The sequence below is a fragment of the Anguilla rostrata genome, chromosome 16 (genome assembly GCF_018555375.3).
Source record: "Anguilla rostrata isolate EN2019 chromosome 16, ASM1855537v3, whole genome shotgun sequence".
In the NCBI taxonomy this organism is placed as follows: Eukaryota; Metazoa; Chordata; class Actinopteri; order Anguilliformes; family Anguillidae; genus Anguilla; species Anguilla rostrata.
In genome coordinates, this window is record NC_057948.1 from 13,263,838 (window position 1) to 13,281,254 (window position 17,417).

Genomic DNA, 17,417 nt, shown 5'->3' on the forward strand with positions numbered 1-17,417 from the left:
GGATTGTCATCAAACAGGGTGCCATCGTCATCCGCACCAGGTGCTGGTGCTGGTTTCAGCTGCCCTCGTCCACGCCCTTTCACCTCTGCTGGGCATCAACTGCACTCCTTGGCACCTCCGAATGGCACTGAATCCCTCCACTGCAACCAGATGTCGTCGGGTAAAACATGTCTCATGGTCAAGGGAGGTTGTAGGAAGGCTCAGGAGGCAGGAATTCAGTAAAACTGACTGTTTTTCTTCTCTTCCAGTAGCTGGTGTTATAGTGACTAAATATTTACAGTGAAATAAAGACTTTGGTAAAAATAAAATAAAAAAATATTTACAAAGTGTTTAGACTTCACTTAGTCTGTTTCCAACTTGCACTCACTCACAAAACATGTAACTCACTGACAGCAATAACTCACAGCAGTTATAGCCTACAGACCAATCACCCTGCAGTCCCACACAAACTGGCTTTTATACTCTTCAGCCTCCCTCTAAAGTGGAGGGATAAACCACATTCAAATTCCCACAGGACAATTAGCTAAACAATTTACAGAAACTACAAATACATGTCTCCGCACCTTTCAAAATGAATAAAAATACATTTGTACAAAACCTGAATATTTTCACACTTCAATACTGTGTACACCAAGCATCGATCGCCAGTGCAACATTACTAAATGCACAAACATCATTGTAGCGAGGTTTCCACCACCCCCCAACAATAGTTGCGCTTATTCCTTTAACAATGCGCGTGCCCTAGGGCGTGATCAATGAATGAGAAGCAGTTCACTTTTAAACAGCGTGTATACAATGCTCTCAGCTGATCCATGCCATGCGAATTAATTGTGCACTTATGAATTCACATATCATGCAAGAGTCGTGAGATAAAAGATGTACAGTGAATTATGAGAGTTCGTGAAAGTTTTTTTTTTTTTTTTAAGGTGGAAATTGTCCGGGAGTGAAAAATGCGGAAGTGGCGTGTTTGAGTGCTTAAAGGCGCGCTCATGATAATATGCGCTTCAGCACATAAGGTACGCTCGTGATAATATGCGCCCGCATCATCACAGATTCACAGGGGTCATGAAAGTCATTGGGTAGTTATCCTGTAGACTAACATGTACAGCATTAGGCTGTGTACATTTTTATGGCAATATTTTAACAGAGCATGAAAGCATGCAAAACATTTTTTTAGTACAACCAATTTGTCACAGAGCATCATATTTTTATTTTGTAGTCAAACATATTTCCATCCTTAATAAAGCCCTATCACCATCTTAAATACTTTGAGGAGCTCTCTGGGGGTTGCTGATTGCCTTCTGTCATGCCTTTGGACCCTCATGTTAAAATGCATTTTTGAATGATGACCAGTGCTGAGTGGTTCATCTTTTCTGGGATGGTGCCCAAAACTGCAAAAAAGATATGCCTTATTGGCAGGCTTAGCTTCTTTTAACAATTCATACCTGAGGGGCTAGGTAGAACCTGCTGCATGAGTAAGGTTAATTCCTCCTGTTTCTTTGGTATGTAAATTTTGGTTTACAGAAGGGTGGCAGTTATACCATAGCTGCTGGGTATTGTGCAGTTGTGTGGCCATGTTGTTGAATGACACCACTGCTTATAGCACAGGAGCACCTGTGTCTCAATATTTATAAAAACAGGTACAATTTCTACATGGTGAAACCAATAGGTATTTTTAAAAATACCCTTTAATAAATGTTGCGAATCTGCGCTTTAACCACACGTGAATTGTTTGCTTACAAATCTAAAATTGTGGAGCACAAAGCCGAATCACAAAAAAACATGCCTTTTGTCAAAAACATTATGAAGCTCACTATGAAAATTGGTGTGAGATTTGACTGCAAAGCACTAATACATTCTGGCACTACACCGAGAGAGAGAGAGAGAAAGAGAGAGAGTCCATTAGTAAAGCAGTACTTACTATCTTAATTGCACAGGGATTTGTTTATGAGGGATCATAATGTGCAATGCTTCTATTCTGGCTTTCAATGGATATCCACTGTGCATTCATTTACTCAGATGTGCATTGTGTTCGGATAATACGAATGCGGAGCTCTTGTGCAAAATACAGTATAGGCAACAAAAACGGAGGAAGCTAATTAAAATTTTCAGTGGTGATGGGGAGTTTTATTGTTGTCAATACTGCATTTGAATCAGCTCCATTATTCCACTGAAAATTTTCAATCTGCAATAAAAACACTCCCAATGGAGGCTAGACCCTCCACTCAGAAGCTGCAAGATTTGCTGATGGGAAGATTTAATTTCTTTTTATTTCCGCTACTTGTGCTTTACACTGTCTCTCAGAAAAGTTTACTACTCAATTTTGCTTTCATTGAGAGAGCATGGCCCAGAGAGGAAAAAAATGAAAATAGTTCCAGAATCCACAAATATTCTGCAGGTTTATCACAGCAGAGAAAACTTAAAGCTTTCAGAGGTAACAGAGAATAATGCAACGACGCAAGAGCAGAGCATCGTGTTTTTCAAAAATCAACAAATACATACCTACATACCCACAAACATACAGTATATTCACACAGAGACAGGTAAAAAATACATCAATGTATTTTGATACAATACAAATATTGTAGTATTGTAGTAAATTCTAAAAATTTCTAAAAAAGTATTTTGAATATACAACATGCATTTATTTAAAATCATTATGTTTAGTTATAAAAAGCATAGGATCACATATTTCTATATTTATAGCCTTGGAGCGAAATATTTTAGCTTTCTCCATACAAATATGATTTTGAAAATGATCTATAAAAAGAGCAAACTATTTGAATGGCAGAACAGATCTGACCTCTCCAGGTTATGAATGACGTGCAAAATCAGCAACAACTTGAAGCCTTTTTGTGCTTAAGGAAACAGATGGATGCTTGTACTTCATCTTCTAAAATCACAATTCACAATTCAAAATTACATTCTGTATTCACAGAATGGTTTGTCTCCGTGAAGACTGATAGCTTGAAGATAGATTCCTACTGAAAAAATGTGGGTTAATACGATTACACAATATTGATTATGATATGTGAATGTGACATTGCTGTATTATAGGGGTAATATCATTGTTCTAGATCATATTCCAGAATACTGCGCATGGATGTGAAATCAAGCGTATGGTAAACATACAGCTGTCTAATGTAAGAAAGCTTGGTTTAGAGATGCCGTATGTGCTGCACGGCCAGTCAGTTTTGGGGAGCCATAGTAGATCTTGTATATTAAGCTGGCAACCTCTAATGCTGTCTGAATAGGGTAATGGACTAACTGAGTAAGCTGAGAGTAACACCAATGCTCTCCACTACTCTTCGTCGCGTCTGCCAAATGATGTAATGTAATGAGTAGAAGAGCGAAGATAACTGGAAGACAAGTGGCACTGGGGCAGTGCTCTCTCACATAGGCCCTCTTTACTCTTGAAAATTAGGAACATTTTTTGGAACGGAGTTTTGCTGAATCTGCAAAGGAGTCTGCAGCTAGATCTTCATATCCATGGAGGAACTTGCTTTGATACACTGCTTTAAAAATGCAGCTTATAATAAATTTTGCTAGCTCTCATCGAGCAGGCTGAGAGACATCATAAATATTCATCCTTCCTAATGAACTGATATGACATGAAATATACCAGGAGGCAAATATAAAATTTGCTGCTTTAGTTTTAAAATAGAAGACAAACCAAGTGGAAGTTTAAATCTGAATTCAGAATTTTAATCAGAACTGAGACTTTCAATGTAAACTTAGACTTTTAATTAATAGAGACTTTTATAAACGGTTGAGACTTGGACTGAGCATTGCTGTTCTTATTGCCAGTTGGCTATTTAATACTGTTTAATTGCAATGCTAATTCATAAGGGTATGATTTTGTTTTTCATGGCTGGCAACAAAACCTTGAAAGCATGGAAACTGATTTGACATCCAAGGGGCCTGTGAGCAATAGCACCCTGCATAATACTTTTATTATAATTGAGTCATTTTAAATTTATCTGACCAACAGCAGCAGACATTAGATTGTATTTCCCAGTTACTGATAAGGTCAAGCATGCTTGAAAGAAACCTAATTAAATAAAAATAATGCTTCCATTTGCTAAACTCTCAGTTCATAAACAGAGCTGCCTGTTACTGCAGAGCAGAATTAACAACAGGCCTGAAGTATTACAGGAATTCTGTGAATCTGAACCCCCAACATGTGTGTGAGGCCCAGTGGCTGCAGCTTCACTCCAGCTCACAAATTCAAGCCAAATCCAGTGCTTGATGCCAACCTTAAACCTGGATTGGTTGTCAGAAACAGACATCTGCTGGACAGCAATTGTGTTGTTATGGGTGTGGTTAGTGACTGTTGTTAGGGGTGTGGCTTGTGACTGCACTATAAGGATCAGTTCTGCAGACTCACGGAGGGTGTCATGCAACTAAGTGGAAGGAGTACTAGCCAGGAAGCTGCATGGTTCACCGCTCTGTAGAACCGACTTCGTCCTCATTAATGAACTCCACCAGGGACACTGTCCATGTATAGAAGAAACGTCACAGTTCACTGGCTCCCAACTCATAAAACATTCCACATCTCTCAACCCCCTTTGAGGAAAATTAAATGCAACCCAAAAGATTCTCCATCTTCATTACCGAGACTGTCAGAACTACCATAACCTCAATTTAAATGGGGTACAATTAAAACGGCTTGCAAAGTGGTTGAGTTTGTGAAGTTCGGAAGGTTCAATTAAATCCATCTGAAGTGTTGTCAGACATGCCCAAGTTTCAGGGAGTTTGTGACTTACATTACAAAGTGATCTTTAAATGGCTAAATAGGCATTAAACAAGAGGTACCCAAAGGAATTGTAGTGCTATGAATAAATCACAGATGCTATGCTAATGCAAGTGTTTGTTGATTTGGCATTTGTTTTGGTTCAGATATCCCTAGGAATAGCAATTTTATCTTGTTTGATCCCTCTGACATCCCTGTTGGAGCCACGGCATATCACATGACCACATTACATGCCATTCTAAAAAATTAAAATGCCATGATTAAAAAAGGAAAAAAAAACACTTAACTTACCATTTTCCTTTTTACTCTAGAATTAGTCAAAACAAGATACAGTATATACAATTCTATACAAGTATATAAAGTTTAACAAGTATATAAAAATTAGATACATATCAAACATATTGGCTTGAATACAGTAATAGCTGTGTCAATTGATGTAGCCTTTTTCCATTCCCAAGGAACTTATTCTACAGAGCTACAAGAATGGCAAAGTCCACCCATGCTGCCCTGTAGCAGTAATAAAGTTACCTTTTTGAAAACTTTTTTGAAAGCTACATATGTGCTGTACAAAGTGGGATCAGCAGCCCAATCTTCAGCATAAATTGCTCTTCAGAGTATAGCATTCTATAGTATGGCATACTGTACTGTAGTACTGAATAGTACATTAGAGTATAACGTATTGGTCCATGCCAGAAACAAAAGTAATTAAAAGCTTGGTAGTGATGTGCTAAATTTTAATGAATCTGACAACTAGATGAAACATGAATGTAATGAACCTGATATTATAGTTCATCACCATCAGATTTACCTCCATTATCACAAAGTAGCTTCTCTTCTCTGAGCATTTTAGTGTAAATCCTTGGACAGCTGAGCAGAGTTTTTGTCAACAGTCACAAGGTTTTCTTCCATATTCTCATTTTCACAAGCCAGCAGACTCCACCATGTGCCAGCTCACCACAGATCCTCATCTTACCACTAATGCTTAAGGCTTTGTTTTTACGGGCAGTCAGAAGCTGTGAATTACTGCTAATGAAGACAGGACAGATAAATCCTGTTAGATAAAGAGCCTGTGTGTTTATACAGGCTTCTCCATTGGATTTGGAAAACCAAGGGGCAAATCATGTCATTATACCTTGAAACAAATTACATGAAGCATTGCCAGGGGAGTGTTCACGATGATGGTAAAGGCCAGTAATGCTACATATTACTATACAAGCTTCATGCTCATTACTCTTTAATTTACTGGCATTTATCAGACTCCTGAATCCAGAGTAATATACAATGTGATCACAAGTGCAATGAGAGACAGCAAGTGCAAAAAGGGCAGACTCCATTGGCTTGACAACTTGACTTGTCAACTACCTTATAGAACATTAGTAGTGTCCTCATCTTCTGTCCCATATTTAACAGGTCTTCAGGAATGCACCTATTTCACGCTCTTGTGGTATTTGATTAGCATGTTGAATGTATGTTGTGTGGAAGCACTTTGGCTAAAGGTTTAAGAAATAAAATAAAATCTGCCAAATGATTGGATTGTAAATTGTTAATAAATCATAGGGATTAGTGGGGAAAGGTGTTGACCAAGAGGCTAAAAATGTAACTTTTGAGTCTTAATTTAACGGGCAGAACAGTGTCTGCATTCTCTGAGATCTCAGTGAGGTCATCCCAAAGCTTAACGGCCCTGGAAACTAAAGCTCTGGTTTTACACTTTGATTGTTGGGTCTTATTTCAGCCTTACAGAGAAATAAGATCACTCGAGTATGCTGGTTCAAATCTACATAATCCTTCAAAGGGCAGCAACAATATATTTGTAATCAGAAGAGATTGAGATTATAAGAAAACAAAACAAAATAAAATTATTGCAGACGTACACTGCTTTCCAAAAGTGCACAGCAATTACAAATTAATAACTGACCCAGCCACTGCCCAGAATATTGTGGAGGGAAAGCAGCTTCAAGCTTGTTTTAAAATTTGTACTCGAGGGATTTCAAGAAACCTGGAAATGGAATTAGAAACATCTCATATTTCCAGTGAATATATCAATTGCAAGTATTGGAGACATCTAACACGGTGAAAAACAATGGTAAATTTAGAAAACATAATTACAGTTATGTGTGTTGAAATAATTTGATCTTGAAACGATTTTTAGATCAGTAAAAGGAGAACAGGAGCAATGAAGCTGACATGTTCAAAATGTTCATTAAAAATATAGCAGGCTTGGAAAAATTATATAATTTGAAATCCTATAGTTTTTTTTCCATGTTATATTATTTCATTAAAATGATATATTAAATTTTTTTTGCAATCGCAGGAATCAGTGTTTCAGGAATCAGATGCCATTATATTAGACTTTGTTTGAAGTGTCTGACACATGATTGTTTAATGCTGATGTTTCCACTCAATGTAGTATGAGCATTGTGATCACTGAACTGTGTCTAAACTGCCATCGGTCTGTAATGTTTAACCATATGTTTTCAAACTAGTTACATCTGTGTACTCATGTTGACTGTGCCAAAAGGTGATGATTACAGATTAAGTCACCTTAAGAACATAAGGACATAATACATAATGAAGAGAATAGACCACTCAGCCCATCTTGGCTCATCACAATATAGAGAATATCCAGCACTGCATCTTGTTCAGACTCGAAGATTTCTCCCTGCATAGCACAAAAAATGGGCACAAAAGAACTCTATGTAGTTCAAGTGTTCTTCGTTGGGCAAAACGGCTCTCACTCTTTTCACACCTACCATTTTCTGTGTGTGTGTGTGTGTTTGAGAGGGAGAGAGAGATAGATATTTGTACAGCATTTCAGGCTTGTTTTTTAAAGTTTTTATTAAAAAAAGGTGTACTCATTAGAGGAAACAAAGAGCCCTTGGATGTCAAGAGAAAAGACTTAAATCTTAACTATTTTCAGGACACAACGGCATTTTGTGAGTAACATGAAACATTAATCACTGTGCGCGAGGGTGTAAGTGTGTGTGTGTGTGTGTGTGGGTGTCTTCAATGTGTAGTGGGAAAATCAGGTGAGATGGTGCATGGAGGATAATATGGCAGCTTAGTACTGTCTGTTATTTAATGCCTCCCCACCTCTCTGAGTTCTGATTTATCATTTAACACAAGCAGCAGAATGAGAACAGATCCAGCATGGCAATCAAGTGGAACCCAGCATTTGTATTGTGCTGATTAAGTTCTCAGAGTGATGTGAAAACGCTGAGCTTCAGCACAAATGTGATTATTTCTCCACTTCAGCACAGTCAGAGACGCAGGGAGCCTTTGAAGCATTAACCTCTGTGTGAAAAATAAATTCTGTTTCCTATTTAAAGAAATTACCTGTCTTGAGCAAAAGCTTTTAATGAAATGCCGTTTGTAATTTAACACTCCCCGTTCAAACATCAGTTAATTCTATCAGTAACTCACGACTGGGGGCAATAAGTCTCTCTCTTAAATGGTGTGATGCCCCTGAAAAAAAATGTATACAACATTTCCCTTTGGAATTTAACCTGAACACACTACCTTTCTACATTTCACCACAAGACAAGTCATTGCATGGCAGTCAGATCACTGATCATCTATTGTATTCTCAGTTATCCACCCTCTGAAATACTGCAAACAATAAATCACCCATCTACTCTCAATAATATACTACCTTCCATTTTACTCAGCTCTACCAACCACAAGATGCGACTGAAACAGAAGCCAGAATTTGGCACATGATTTAATTTAAGTACTGCCACAAGAAGTTACACAGGTGAAAAATAAAAATTCAATGATTATTATTTGATTATTATTATTGGTAGAGGCTAAATTATGAGGTACTCAGTTTTACATAGACTTGAGTTAAGTTTGTAAGTCTGTCTGTAACTTGAGTGAGTCTATCTGGCCTGGATTCATTCAAAATGTGTCTTGAACTTTACAATTTGTTGTTCCCAAATGCAAAAAATGCTAAAATTTTTAGTTAATTTTACAAAAATGCTGACTAAATTCACATTTAATTGTAAGATGTTGAGCAGAAAAATAACAGGATTTATAGCAAAACACAGAAATTAAATATCAAATTCACATACATTAATATATTTATCCAATACTTTCCTCTGATAATGTCTCGTGTACCACACTAGCAAGGCCAAAAGAATCCAGGAATCACACTGTTACAAAGCACTAAATTTAGGTCTAAGCATTTTACAACTTAGACATTTACAGTAAATCGATTTTTTTTGTTTTGCTTCACTTCATGAATCCATTTTTGCAGGTGTGGCAGCCACCTAATTAGTTAATGACAAAAATGATTGTTTTTATTTATCAGTAAGGGCTGAATATTTGTAAAGGAGCGATTATTTTATTGAACTGAATAGTTGTAAAAGATTGAAAATTTGATTGAATTGAATATATGATTGAATCTGATTGATTAATTACTTATATACACAAAAAAGGAACACACCAATAGGACATGCACATTAAAAGAACACAGGTTCTCTTTTCTAGTCTCAGGTTTCCTCAGTCAGGCACAGTTCCAGCCTGTGATTTTTTAAAATTTTATTTATTACCACAGGAAGAGAGACCCCCCCCCCCCCAAAAAAAAAGTTTTTAATAAAATTGTTTTAAAAATAATTTTTAAAAATCGATCTCAAAATGACAGCTTCCAAAGGTTCTTGATCACAGGGGAGGGAGAATGGATTGGTCACAACCCTAATAATAATGTAGTTATCAAACAGAATACACCATCTCTACATCTGCGAGGCAGCAAATCCTTGTGTGAGCTTAAAGTATTAATGAGACAAGCACAAATTGCAGACATGGCCATGGATATTTAATGATCTATTATGCTATTCTGGGTCATTCAGAGTAAAAAAAATGAGGAAATGCATGCATGGTAATTCAGCACTGCATGCTTGGGAAGGGTAATCTAGCACTGCACCCAGGGAAGGGTAAGCCAGTCTATAAGGATCTGATTCCGGATTAGAAGGATTTGTCATCTAGAGTCCCCAAGGAACCCAACCCTACACATTACCATGCCATACAAGAAGTGACTGATGTATTTATGAATAATGTCCAGTAAATCATGCTTACTTACTTGCCTTACTAATTACTCACCAGAAAGTTGAGCAACTCTAAATCAAGCTGGAGCAAAATATGACTAAAGTTTCATAAACATTTTATACTCTTGCCATTGACATGTTTGTATAGTGTTGGGTGATCTCAAACACTGATACATATTCACACATATAGATTACTGACCAAAAAATGTCCTGTGACAGCTGGTGAGCTGAGAATATGGGCAGAAAACAACCCTCTGAACTGATTATTGGTCTCAATCTGTTTTCATTCATTTTCTGGTTAACAAGTGTAACAATGATCAGAATAATCCATTGGCAGGTAAACACACAGCATCTTTCTCCACATCATGTTACGGAGATTAAATGATAAAATCTTTTTTTTTTTCATCATTTAATTTTACACCACAACGAAAAAAGGATACACCACTGTGAACTACCATGTTAGCTTTCAGCAAAACCTGCAATAAATACCAACAGAATGTGTGCTTCAAGATCATTTAAATGGCAAAATCTGTGAATTGTGTGTGAGTGAGGAGAACAAACAGGACATGCATGCACAGTTTTAAATAACGTAAATAAAATGTGCACAATTTTGTGATGTAAGTACAAAGAATTTTATTACGGGCTTAATAGTCCATTTGAGGAGGTCTGCCTATATTTGATAGTATTGAGTATTTTGTGAATTAATTGTTGTATTGTTAATCAAGCAAAATGGTTGAAAACAGGTTGAGTGCAATAATCAGTTTAAGGAGAAGTTTTCCACCCCATTAATTTTCAGCTCAGCAGCCGCTACTGATAATGTCCTTCATCTGAGCACAGGAGAGGGGACTGGCACTTCTGCACAGCAGCTTTGCTCTGACTTGTCTTCCTGCCAGAGGGGACAGAAGGGGCACAGAAATAAACTCCATTTACAGTTCAAACTTTGTGCAGAGCCAGAGGAAAGGCTGAGCTAATCTCCAGAGCAGAGAGATCAAAATAACAAAGAGTTACTCTGCTTGTTTTGCCAGGAAGCACACAATCATTGGAACTGACAGTAAGTGGGTACAGGTCTCAGTGGAGCAGATGAGAGGGTGCTGGCCCCAGGTGCTAGCAAGCTAGCATAGCGTTCTGCACAGTAGCACAGCAACACAGTGAGCTAGCATAGTGTTCTACTCAGTAGCACAGCCACACAGCGAGCTAGCATAGCATTATGCCCAACAGCACAGCTAAACAGTGAGTTAGCACATCATTCTGCACAGTAGCACAGCAACAAAGTGAGCTATCATAGCGTTCTACTCAGTAGCACAGCCACACAGTGAGCTAGTATAGCGTTCTGCACAGTAGCACAGCAACACAGTGAGCTAGCATAGCATTCTGCACAGTAGCAATGCAACACAGCAAGCTAGCATAGCATTCTGCACAATAGCACAGCCACACAATGAGTTAGCACAGCGTTCTGCACAGTAGCACAGCAACATAGTGAGCTAGCATAGCGTTCTGCACCGTATCACAGCCACACAGCGTTCTAGCATAGCATTCTGCACAGCAGCACAGCAACAGCGCATTCATTCAGTGCAGCAGACTTTTGGAATCCTAATGTGAACCTAACATAAACAGCAGGATATCAAAAGGCCATTTCTATTTATCTATAAAGGATAAGAGTCTGTTACATTTGGCAATTTCCTTTGTAATTATGCAGAGTAATTAACAACGCTGGCCTTTACAGCTATAATTGCTTCTCAGTGAATAAAGAGTGCAGGCGATGAGAAACGTAACATGAATATGCATCAGCCAGGCACAATCTCCTGGCACTACTGCCATTATGAGATAGCGACTCATTCTGATGTTCCAGCCAGCAGAGCAGAAGGACGTAATATTTCACAATACAGAGGTGTGGACGTCCACCGTTCTCACGGAAAAGCCTCCCTCCCTGTGCAGAGCTAATTCCTCTGTGTGGGTAGCCATGTTTGGGGGTGGGGGGATTTCCGTGCAGAGGTGGACTGATGTCTGGAAATGTACCATGTGACAGTTTATTTATTGTGGTCATGATCCTCGTCCTACATGGTCATATTAGAAACATGCAAGACTGAGAGGGAGAGGGCTGCCATCAGGCCGGCAGCCTATGGCTCAGTTCTGAAGACAGCACTACATCAGTGTTCATTTTACACATCTGTTTTTACTGACAAGTGCATTACTGCACTCAACCTACCAACCTTCAGGTAGCAGTCATCTCTGCAGTCGCCTTGCTTCTGTCCTCATAGCCGTTAGGGGCTCCCTGCCACCCCCGTGCCCCACTGTGGAATGGGAACCCACAGAACACATGGGCCGGGGCTGACGACGTGCACAGCGCAGCTGAATTAAGTCTTCATTAAGGCCGATGCCTGGGGGATCAGGCAGCAATCAGGCTGTCTTCTGACTCCATCATTCCGAGAGCTCTCAGACCATGCCCCAGTTTCAACCTAGAATGATAATAAAGTAGTTTAATGGACTTTCCCGTTTGGCCTTCCGAGGGTAGTAATCTTTCAAATGGGTTCAAAGAGCATTCTGGAAGAATATTAAGAGTATTCTGGGAGCGATGGATCACCCCAAAGTCTTGATGGTGCCCCAAGTTCAGGCTGCTGATAACAGCAGGGAGGGGATGTCAGCAAATCCTGATGTAAGGAGTTAGGAGTTACTTCTGTTCTAGTTCTGAAATTGTTATTAATGTACAGAGAGGGGCTGGTTGGCATGCTGGGCATGGTCTCCAAGACTAGAATGTCCCCAGCCAAACATATATAAAGCACAATGTGGCGAGTCAATTGTTGATCGCTGAAATTTCCCTAAGCATTATACTACACTGCCTCTCTACACAGTGAATTAATAATATATTTCTGTCAGCTTTTCTTTGAATATACTGCACTTAAACATATAACTGCAGCAGAACACTTGATGGCAAAGCAGAACAGAAAGATCCTTGACAGCAATGGTAACCAACCCTGTTCCTAGAAATCTACAATTCTGTAGTTTTCCACTCTAACCCTAAGACACCTCATTTAACAGCTAGAGATCTTGTTCAACTACTAATTAGTAGAGTCAGGTGTATCAAATTAGGGTTAAAATGAAAACCTACAGTATGGTAGTCTCCAGGAACAGGGTTAGTTACCACAGCTTTACAGCATACTGATAACAGGGTGTTGGGGGCTGGTGCCAAGCCCAGATTGATACAGCAGGTTATAGAAGCAGTCACCGGCAGTTAATCACACACTGAAGGAGCAATAAGATGGAATATTATAACTTTCTATATTTGTCATATTCCTGTATCAGCAGAGACAAAAATACAGAACAGAAATAAATCATGACTGTCATGTCCCAGGTTATAGTTCCACCTGGAAGAATTTATCTGGAGTTTAGAGCCATGTGCTGGGACCCTCATACTGTGACTGATTGTGGTATGAATGAAAGGGTGCGGTGTGCTTTTAAAAAATATCTGAACAGTATTCTTGGAATAAACCAGGACCCTTGACCACTGGTTGAGAGAGCTTTCCTACCTGATGGAATCTAGGAGAAGGATGCCATACTGCCAAACACATCTGAGGCACATAAGGTACAGCCACCTTACCGGGTGGTGAATCTGCAACAGATAATGTCTGCCCAAGTCTGGCCGCTACAGAAAAGACAAAGGACAGAATATCCTTTCACAGAGGCAGAGAAGAAAACTGTAGAGGATGTGCAGAGGGTTGAAGAGAAGTACCCACCTAAATTATGACATTCCAGGTAGCCTGTGCCTAACAACCTCACGTGAGCAATGGGCAACAATTGAGCTGATTGTTGATCAACCTTGGGTGAGCATACCTGTGTGTGATCGCTGATCTGCTTCAGGTGAGCATGCCTGCGTGTGTGGCTACTGCTGTTCAATGTCTCTTCGGTCACTCCCTGTTTCACGAAACCCAAAAATTTTCACAGGAGGTTTATATTTTTCATGAGGTTATATTTGGGAGCATAGAGTTTAAGCAGCCTTTAATGCTTTACTGCTCCAAACAAGCATCAATAATGTAACCCCCCAACCCACCACCCCCCAGGCCAATTTCATAAGAAAACATTTCACCTACAACAGCTCTTCAAAAAAATTCAGCATGGACCTCAAGTAAATATGTCTGGCACACATAGATATACTTGTCTGAAGTTTTGGCTTCAAAGTGTTTGTGCATTGGGGTGTCATTGCTTAGATGGGGTGTTTTTTTATTATCAGATTCAGCCCTGAAAAGCAAGAACTGTTTAGCACTGTTTGGCAGTGTTTTCATATCCTGCTACCAGAACTTAGAGCCCAAATAAATAGAAAGAAATTAAGCAGAATGAAGCAGTGTGTTTGAGGAAGATTGCTGTTTGTTTTACTGAGCCAGTAAATGATACTCATTCATGTTGAACCTTGTATTGAGTCCTATGAACACAAACAAGTGTTATTTACCTATGTGGCATTCACAAACCAAAGCTTGCTTACTTTGCACAGCTAATGAATTCCCATCAGTCCCAAAGATAATTATTCCAAAAGTAGAAATCACTTTTGTCCATCAGGAGATTGATTGTTTAATTTAGAACAAAAATAATACTAAATGCATCTAAAAGGCTTATTGGAACAACCAACTAATGACACATTTTGGAGTGGAACAGTCACTGACCCTGTATCACTTAGCCAGAGGGGGTTTTAATTTGGACCATGCGTATAATTGTCATGGTTTTGGGTGATAACACCATTTCTTTTCCATTCTGCGTCATTCTTTAGTTATTACGGCCATTAATTTTTCTTCATTTCCTTGATTAAATTGTATGCGTGCAAATCTCTTTTTACAATTTGCACCTGTTGGCTTTCTATTTAAACCCCTAGCAAACCAATAAGCTTTTCTTCAGTGTCAACTTGTGTTACACGAAAGCTGGTAACTTGGTCAGTTTGGTAAGCGGTTTAGTTGTTTGTGCAGTACTAGATCAGTCCCTCTTCTGCGTCCTTTGATTTACGCGAAGAGTTACTGCGGAACTGAACATTGAGGTTATTGGCTTGTGTGCTACAAAGCTAGCACTATTATCTTTACTCATTTCTACAACTCTCTTGTGGTTCTTTTGACAGTCCTCTGTACAAGGGCTGTTCTCTTAAAGGTCTCACATTCACCAATCTATTCAGACTGTTTTGTGTTTTAGTATATTCAATACTCCTTAAGCCTTAGTTTCTACACCCTGTACTCGGGGCATTAAAGCGTTTTCTTTGGGATAATCTCCCATAGGAGTGTTTTTCTTTTCGTTTATTTCCTATCTTTTTATCTCTAACGAGATTTAGTGGTTATTCCGCCCAGGTGGATAGCTTAAAGTATCCTGCTCAGTCTCGTTTGGTCTCCCAAATTCCCCACTCCATCACAGTAATTTATAGATATGATCCAGCTTTGGTTTTGATCTATGTTCCTGCACATCATATTCATTATTAGAGATCTCACTGCAATATTGTGATAAACAATCTTACGTAATGTGTCTGACGGAATACACAGGAGACTATTATAACTGGATTAAAGCATTCTGTCTGTCTGGCTGCAGGTTAGTGACACATGGGCACCTATCAACCCATTGGCCATGCAGAGAAGGTCCTTCCCCCAGGTGAGAATGAAACCGCTCAATCATCTGCAGTGTGGCCCTACAGCACAGAAAAGGCCAATCAGATACTAAGAAATGGAAAGGGTCAAAATGAATATTTTCATCACGTTCTACTGTTTAGAACACTTGTCTGAAATGAGATGGAAATAACAAGCAAAGTCACCCGTTCTTTGTGCATTCAAACACAAAGAGTGCATACAATGTAACACACCCAGAACAGACACTTCTGAACCCCAGAAGGGAATTTCGGGTATAATCCCTCCAAATAGAGCACTACACCACTCCAAGCTAAAATAGGGAGGGAAAGAGCACACCACTCTGAACCGCAATAAGGAGAATAAAAGCATGACATGGTATGGATTGATGACACCATGCCTTTTTGTGTCCCCCTCTTCAGCAAATTACATTTTTACATCTACATGGATGAGGAGTCACTGCTGGGTGTTTAGCCTCATCAGATATTCAGCTCTGGAATCTTAATATACAAAGTTCCCTTCATCTTTCTACCTCAGAACCTGAAAAATCTCAAGTTGGAAATTCATTAGGGGGCCAAATATAGTACTATGGAAATAAACATTATGTACTATAATATAACACTGGAAACTTCTGTAACCAATTACAGCCTTAAAGAAGTAGGTAGGATGGAAGGAATGCAGAAGGTGAGCATCCGGCAAGTCCATGGAGTATGAGTTTTGGTTCCTGCCAATAATGTATTGCTAGTTATTATTAGTGAGTTCCTGGATGACTGTGTGACCCTGGCTGTACTATATCAGTCAAATCAAACAGCCTTTCTGATCAAATTGTGTTGTTCTCTTGGCCAGATACCCCTTGTAAAAGTGATTCTTTATCTCAGTGGTAATTCCTAGTAAAATAAAGGTCAAACATGGACTTCAACAGACATTTCCCATAATCCCTTGTTTCTGGTCTCTGCAGACAGTCATGCCTGGGTGCCACAGGCTGCTGAGACAATAGATCCAGCATTCTGCTTTTCTGCTTACTGATTTTTTTTAAATGAAATTGGATCAATTTTTCACTGGTGGCACACAACGGTACCATGCTCATCTCAGTGTAATCTGAATTGTGTGTGTATGTTAGGTGGGGGCAGGCTCTGGCAATATGTTTTTTTTCAAGAAAGATTTTGCATTTTCAAAAGAAACATTGTGTTAATTGAAAACAAATATTGGTTTTATGAATCCAGGTGGCATCAAATGTCCTCTATCAAAGATGATTTAACACCTGCTGGAATAGTAGGTCCTGTGTACCTGTGAAATGGAGTTTCTCTTGTCAGTGCCAGCTTTAGCACAACTGCTGAAGGGCCAGGCTGTGGTCACTTTCTGGTTATGGTCTTTGTATTATACTGAATGACTTTTTATTCTGCCAATTTCCTGCTTCATAAAGGCACCATGATAAGGAAGCACCACCACTGGGTGCAGGCCATTAAGTTAAATTTGTCTTTATGAGAATTTTAAATTTTACTTATACTTTCACGGAATTAAATGTCAATTTTTAACATATTCATCAATGTAATCCAATGCATTGCACTCAGAATAAAATTAATTTAAATCAAATTAACCGCAATTAGATAAGATTACCACTTAAATGGATTATGATATAGTAACCACACTGTGCTGTCATGTGACAGTTTACTCTCACACACTGAAAAACAACAAAATATTAACAACAACAATATGTTTTATTTGTGCCTGAAACATTCTCATATGTTGTGTGATTTTATTATGATAATTTTGGGGAAGATATAAGATTATTCTTAGGCATTAAAATTATTGACTGGTTTAGAGAAACACTCAGGCTATGACTTACAAAATTGCATTACAACAGTGAATTATCATTAAGGCATTCAATGTGTAATAGTTCAGCTGTAAATTAACATTTTTTAAAAATCTCAGTGAAAGCTGAACAGCTGTTGAATGACAGCCAGAAGTCTTTGAGTGACAGCTGAAGAGTTCCTGAGTGGCAGCTGAAGAGTTGCTGGGAGACAGGAGTTGTTCAGAGAC

The 17,417-nt window shown here is 38.8% G+C and overlaps 2 long non-coding RNA genes across 4 annotated transcripts; one reads left to right on the forward strand and one right to left on the reverse strand.

The window, feature by feature from the left end:
* Window positions 1-10,256: 10,256 nt before the first annotated feature.
* Window positions 10,257-13,614, reverse strand: LOC135242528 (uncharacterized). Of its 3 annotated transcripts, none has more exons than XR_010326375.1 (4): window positions 13,524-13,614; window positions 13,317-13,399; window positions 12,003-12,248; window positions 10,257-10,678 (listed from the first exon to the last, which is right to left on the reverse strand). It is a non-coding gene; the product is annotated as an uncharacterized LOC135242528 (long non-coding RNA). The 3 variants fall into 3 exon arrangements; XR_010326374.1 differs by having other exon boundaries at window positions 13,317-13,432; window positions 13,524-13,602; XR_010326373.1 differs by lacking the exon at window positions 13,524-13,614 and having other exon boundaries at window positions 13,317-13,508.
* Window positions 13,615-14,674: 1,060 nt separating this feature from the next.
* LOC135242226 (uncharacterized) lies at window positions 14,675-16,429 on the forward strand. Its single transcript, XR_010326277.1, has 3 exons — window positions 14,675-14,716; window positions 15,346-15,405; window positions 15,800-16,429. It is a non-coding gene; the product is annotated as an uncharacterized LOC135242226 (long non-coding RNA).
* The last annotated feature ends 988 nt before the right edge of the window (window positions 16,430-17,417 follow it).